Genomic DNA, 7,335 nt, shown 5'->3' on the forward strand with positions numbered 1-7,335 from the left:
CTACTCTGACGACTTAACCGGTAAGGCAACTACAACGACCATTGGCGGATCTTGAACGAAAAATCGCCAGGGAAAGGGGCATCCCAAAATCCAATGTTTTACATTACAAAACTCAGAGGAAGACCCCCTAGCCCTATGGAAGTACCGTGAACTTAACCAAGACCAAAATGATTACGATCTGGTATGTTTGTTGAAGGGTAGAATCTTGTGGTATGAATTTAATGTAGTACTTTACCACTTGTGATATGTTCAACATAAATCATATGATTAACCACTTACAAAAATAAAAAGAATAGTAAACAAATATGAAATAAAAAATTCGTATATTTGTCAAATAAAAATCTCTTTAACACAATATAATCACATACCGTGACATATATTACAACGCAAGATAATATGAATTTTAGTGGTGACATGTCTACTTTTGCAGGAGATTTAGCTTGAGCGCCAGTTGGACGTCATCACCAAATATTATATATCCCACGGACGCAACGCCGACATACAAAGTTGTGCTTATCAATATTCTATTCCGTGACATACAAATCAAGGAAAAAGTTAAAAACTAGATGATTAAAAGACTTGCCAAAGAAGATACAGAAATGTCTAAATAGAGCTCTTGCATCACAAAGACGATTATTCCATAGTGTTTTTGTCTCACGCATATGCAGGTAAAAGAATGGCATCATTCCATATCCACAAAAGTATACATAAAACCCAAAGGTAATATGTATACTGAAGCATTGAATATCTCGGTACTTGTATCCTCTTTGTAGGGTATCCCGATCACTATCAATAAGATCACCAAAATGATCATCAGTATCACAGCCACACATGGATAGAAAATCATAAGAAAAAACTTAGAATTTCATAAATTGGCAAGGTAGTAACATATACTACAACATAAGACTAACCTGGAATCCACGGGTTCTCATCTTCAATGGTATATAAGCATAGCAAAATTAAGAAGATAACCAACAGAATCAGTGTGATAACAAACCCTACGCCGGTAAGGTTATTTTCACCACTAAGCTTTTGCGGAAACAAATACTCCAAGTTATCCTTTTGAAGTCTAATTGTACCTATGCAAGTTGCATGCAATAACATTATAAACAGAGGTCACGACCCATTCTTCATAACATGAAAAAAGTATATAACACGAATCTATTTTGGACGGGCACTGTTTTGATGTGAAGATTAAAGTCAAGAAGTGTGTTTGTATTTTTATGGTTAAGAATGAAAAATGGGAGGTCATGCGTGATAAAAAAAAAGATTAGAACAAAGGGTCAAACACATTTTTAAAATCATGGATTTTATAACAACTGAATAGACGAACTGAGTTTGTTATGTAACTATATACATATATTTACTAGATTGATGTTATGTTGGGTTATCTTTTGTAATTATACTATAACTAAGTTTGTGTATAAGATCTCACTTGGCAGATGCACATTTGTCGTTTGAAATAAAGAAGTAGATTTGTCTTCTTTGACCAATCATAATATGGTCTTGATCTACTCGGTTAGCGAAAACTACACCCTTCTATGCAAATCCAAATTCTAGTATAACATGTGTTGTTAAATCATTCATTGTTGTAGTTATCTTATGTTGCACCCAGTGATGAATCTAGAAAATTTCATGAGGAGCAAAAACAGATGGAAACAAAATATTATAGACAAAAGATAACATATAATTTCAAACATGACTTATGTGTTCACAAAACAAATTATAACAAATTGTTTAAAATCAAGTTCGAGTTGATACTAAGCAATGATACCCTTACAAGTTCATGTTCAATGAAGAAGAAACTCGACTAGCATGCGTAATTAGAAAGTCTCCATGCATGTAGTTAAAGGACAAATGAACAAAGTCCATTTGTAATCGAGATATATATGTGGTCTCAATGCCAAAGGTGTTCCCTACTAAATGCTGCTTAGTCGATGGATCCTTCATACATGCATAGACCCAATATACGTGGTCATTATTCGGATGTCTATCATTAGTCCCTAGCTTTTCCGTGATGCTCACGTCCAAACTTTTCCACATGAATTGACTAGTTCCAATCTCCCTGATGCCTAGGCCTAGCATAACAGGTCGAATACAATATGATACGATAGGACATGTCATGCTAAGACACGATGATCTGAGGTGCTAGATATGAACACGACACGATAGCTAATCGTGTCATTTTTTCTAGATACGAACTTGTTTAAAAACATGTCAACATGACACAAATTTACGCGAACATAACAACACAAGTTATATGTGAAAACTTGACACTTTAACTAGTTAATCCCACAATTTATATTGAAAATTTAACCCTTTTCAACCCATCTCCTTGTCATCAAGCATATAACTGGATGATCCACAATTAACAAAATCAAATTTATAAAAGAAATTGTTACAAATTTAAAAAAACAAACCATTTAAAGTTATAGAAAGATATATTTCTTCTAGCCTTGTAATGTGTAATATAATTTCCGATATGAATGTTGTTCATTCGCTTTCAATGAATGAACTAAAAACATATAAAAAGAAATTGTTGCAAATTTCAAAATCGAACTTTGAATGGATTACATGACAATTAGAGATGATGACCACTATATATTGAGAATAATACTTTCCAAATAGCCATGGTAAATCCTTCATAAACAACCCTTTAATAAAAATAAATATTATAAACGACTAGCACCAAAACATCGAAATCCCAATAGTGTTCCAATTATCGAATCACTTTGATTTTTAATTTTGATATTAACCCCGAAACATTATAATATAAGTTCGACATCATTTTATTCAGAGTATTTTTTATCAAACGAAGAATGAAAGTATATTAAACTTTGATACATGTTACATGATGAATAGTATGAAGATAATATTAATAGAGATAAATATTACTCTTAAAAATGGACACAAATATTCCCAACACCTTTTATGGAGGTTACAATTGTTCAAATCTTCACATAAAAGGTAATTATTACTCCAAATCGAACGATACAAGAAAACTAAACCAAAAGCCACAAAACTTGAATCAACAATTCAACATATAGGAACAATTAAAGAAAATTTATATGGCATACCCATAAGGGTATTTGTTCCATGTGCTAGTTCTCATAAAGCAAACATCTAGAACCATCAGGGTTTGTACAAATAAATCATATCAATTAACGGTGAGAGTTGGCTACAAAGTCTATTTTTCCTACAAAGTGTAAAAAAGTTATAAAATACTCTCAAAACCCACAAATAACAAAGTGAAGATTACTAAAACGTCATATTTGTGAGTTTTGTGTTGTGTTTTGGATGATAAGGCTTTGATTATCGAATGACTAATATTAGTGTGTTTTATCTTGATTATCATGTTGTGTTTTATGTTCATAGTTCTACGATGGTGTGTTTAAAGTTTTTATGGACTGTTAGGGTTTGGATATTGTGTTTTAGTGATCTTCACTCTATTATTTGTGGGTTTTGAGTGTGTTTTATGGCTAAAATTGTGATGTTTTATGACTTTGTACACTTTGTAGAAAATATTGACTTTGTAGCAGAACCCCACCCATCAATCAATATAATATAATATATTATAATATAATATTACCTAAACACAACAAATACAAAGCTCGGCGGGAATAGTTCCTCCCATTGATTGGAGGAAAGGGGCGGCAAGGGGAATAGTGTCAGGCACCTGCCTGGCACTTCCCTATTGGGCCAAATTAACTTATGATTTTATTCCCGCTTTAAAATTATGATTTTGCCGTCCGTTCAAAATTACGTATTTGCCCCCAGTTAAAAATATATTTACCCTTTTGCCCCCAGCTCAAAATTACGATTTTGCCGTCCATAGAAAAAATACGATTTGACCCTCAGCCAAAATTACTGTTTTGCCCCAGTTAAAAATAAAAATATGTTTTTCCCCTAGCTAAAAATTACGATTTTACACCAGTTTATTATTTTACACTCACTTTAAAATTACGTTCCCCCCCCCCCCTAAAAATAAACATATGCTTTTGCCCCCGCTTAAAATTATGATTTTACCCTCATTTCAAAAATGCGTTTTCGCCCACAGTTCAAAATAAAAATATGGTTTTCCCCTGGTTCAGAATTACGATTTTACCATCGGTTCAAAATTATGATTTTGCCCTAGTTCAAAATAAAATACAGTGCTAGCTTTTTAATTGGTTGAGAATTATTCGGTCATCGCCCCACAACGTGGACGAGGCATTAAGTAGTTATATATACAAACTCAAGATGTGGAATATTCTTCGACACTTTTCCATTGGTCAAACAAAATTACTATTGTACATTGTTTAAATTTAGCGTTTTGTCATCGGTTTTGTTTTCCTCCTTCCAGTCAAATTACAATTTTGCACTCAACTAAAATATATAGTTTTGTCATTGTTTTTGTTTTTTTTTTCTCTGTCAAAATATGATTTTGCCTCGGTGTAAAATTACAGGCATGCCATCGTTTTAGCTTTTTTTTTTTTTTTTTTTTTTTTTGACAAAACTATGGAAGTGTTTTGTTTTAATTGGTTGGCTCAGTGTAATTTTTATTCGTGTCAAGCGGTAGTTTTTCCATTGTTTTAATTTTTTCGCAAAAGTATGATAGTATTTTGTTTTAATTGGTTGACTCGATGTATTTTTTGAGATCGTGTTATGAGTAGTATGTACAAGTAAACGAAACACAGACATACATATTATGAGAAAGAAATATTTGACTTAGTACCCCCAAACGCGGGCATGACAAAAACTATCTTGGTACATAGGCCATATTTTATTTGTAACCCAAAAATTAAGTTTGGAAGTTAACATGATTTATATGTATGAATATTATATACAAGCTTTAGTAGGTGAGATTGTTAATTAGATATGAGTTAACTATCATTTTCGTTCCTGTGGTTTGGTCACTTTGGCCATTTCAGTCCATTTTTCAAAAATGCGCCATTTTCTTCCCCGACGTTCTGGAAAGGTGCCATTTCAGTCCAAAAATCATAACCCAGTTAAGTCGGTTAGTAAATAAGGACTGATTGTGTAAATTTGTAACATAAAGGACTGATTGTGTAAATTTGTAACACCACCACCACTAGCCCTGCCACCACCACCACCGCCACCACCACCACTCCGCTGCCACCACAGATGTCAACAGTGTCATCTCCCCCAAAGCGGTCAACAGAAGGTCAAACAGGAAAGTCAACGGCTCAAATTAACGACCAAAATCAGGTTATATTCCAATTAACCTGGTGCAAACATTGTACAAGTATAAACGAATGAACCGGAACAAGAAAAACGAACCGTTAACGGCTGGAACGACGTGTTGACTGATTCCGGCCACTGTGAAGATTCCGGCGAAGTTGCAGGTTTGGTTCCGGCTAAAATCGATGTGTTTGAGCATTGTGAGGGGTGTAAAATGTTTGTGGGGATCTAAGGAACTTCAGATGTCCGTTTCAATTCGACCCAGATCGACAGAAACAGAAGATTAACACGTGGGGGTGTGGGGTGTCGGAAAGATGGTCGGATTTACTCCGGTCACTGGAGTAGAGAGGTAAAGGTGATGGTGGTGGTGATTGCAGAGCATAGAGAGAGAGAGAGTGTGTGGTGGTGGTGATGGCAGTGGTGGTGGTGGCAGCGGAGTGGTGGTGGTGGCAGGGCTGTGGTGGCGGTGGCGGTGGTGGTGGTGGCAGCGGAGTGGTGGTGGTAGCAGGGCTGTGGTGGTGGTGGTGGCAGCGGAGTGGTGGTGGTGGCAGGGCTAGTGGTGGTGGTGTTACAAATTTACACAATCAGTCCTTTATGTTACAAATTTACACAATCAGTCCTTATTTACTAACCAACTTAACTGGGTTATGATTTTTGGACTGAAATGGCACCTTTCCAGAACGTCGGGGAGAAAAATGGCGCATTTTTAAAAAAATGGACTGAAATGGCCAAAGTGACCAAACCACAGGGACGAAAATGGCAGTTAACTCATTAGATATTCTCTTTAAGAAATCAAGTTGTGTGAAAGAGATTCTTCAAGTTGTGTGAAAGAGATTCTTTGCAAATAAAAGAGTTTAGAGAAAGAATGTAATCAAAGAGAAAGAATGAACCTAGGTAACAAACAAACTCGGGGAAGGAAAGATGGTAGTATACGACTGGGGCTTGGGTTAGGGCATGGGTTGGGGTAAAAAGCCCAAGCCATCACTTCGGGTGGGCTTGGGTTGGGACGTGGCCTTTGGAGCTTGGGTTTCAAGACGGGCGTGGGGCGGTCTTGACATCCTAGCAGGCTGCCTCCCATTCGCTGACCCCGCCATGTCATAACGGCCATTTGAAAGTTTGAATTTTAAATTCAAACCGTTTGGCTACCCCACGAGGACCGGGTGACGGTTGCGAACATAGAGTTTCGAGGCAAGGAGCGAAAGGCGTTCGACAAGATCACCCTTTTTGAAGTTTATCTAACGCTATAGGTTTGTTATTTTGTAATTTCTAGAAATTATGTAATTTTTAGGATTATGTAATTTTTAAAATTTTAATGAAATTGTAGGTTTTTTTATAAATGTTGTGTGAATTTTAAAAATTTTTTGTAATTTTTTTTATTAATCTGCCACGCGGTGCACCCAACCCACGCCCCGCTATACCCCGCGGACATGTCACTAGGCGGTGAGGGGGCTCCCATTCGACGTGTCAACTCATGCTCCAACCCAAACCCAACTCAAGCCCCACCATACCCCACGGTCTACAGACACAATAATAATAATTTATGTTAGCGGTGTCTCCTTAATTTTCAACAAAAGTTTTATGGGAAATTGAAGGAAATTTTTTTTAAATTAATAACATAGGCTATGTGTGATTTCATGCCCAAAAAAGAATTCTAGTTTGATGAGCTATATCTTAACATTTAAGTGATAAAAATACACAAGAAATCAAAACCTACCACTACCTTTGTTCCACTCCGGTAGCAAAGCCTAGAACAACGTGGTAATGGTTTTAATTGAAAAAATCAGAGGCCACGAGGTTATAGAGGTGTGGATTCAAGTTAAAGAGGTACTTGAATGAAGTGATAGTAGAAAGGATGGAAAGATGGGGAGAGATGATAGAAGGAAATCGTAAATTAGGAAGATGATATATAGAAAGAGGAAACTGCACTAGATGAATCCCCTCTATTGTCATTTTCTTGTTGTGAGGCATATGATCAACAAGCATGCATACACCATGAAACATACACACATTCTATCTTTTTAGTATCATGTAACATGTATGTATACATTATGAAAGTTTTTTTTTTTTTTTTGCTTTATTCAGGCAATTTGTGTTTTGGCTACAATAATTTGACTTGTCTAACAAACAACCATTCTAGAAAGCTTGTTAAAACTT

The 7,335-nt window shown here is 35.7% G+C and overlaps 1 long non-coding RNA gene across 1 annotated transcript; it reads right to left on the bottom strand.

Annotated features, from left to right (window-relative positions):
- Positions 1 to 306: 306 nt before the first annotated feature.
- LOC110870967 lies at positions 307 to 7,062 on the bottom strand. The gene is made up of 3 exons (XR_002553388.2): positions 6,902 to 7,062; positions 912 to 1,079; positions 307 to 786 (listed from the first exon to the last, which is right to left on the bottom strand). It is a non-coding gene; the product is annotated as an uncharacterized LOC110870967 (long non-coding RNA).
- Positions 7,063 to 7,335: the final 273 nt, after the last annotated feature.

The sequence above is a fragment of the Helianthus annuus genome, chromosome 8, assembly GCF_002127325.2.
Source record: "Helianthus annuus cultivar XRQ/B chromosome 8, HanXRQr2.0-SUNRISE, whole genome shotgun sequence".
Classification (NCBI taxonomy): domain Eukaryota; kingdom Viridiplantae; phylum Streptophyta; class Magnoliopsida; order Asterales; family Asteraceae; genus Helianthus; species Helianthus annuus.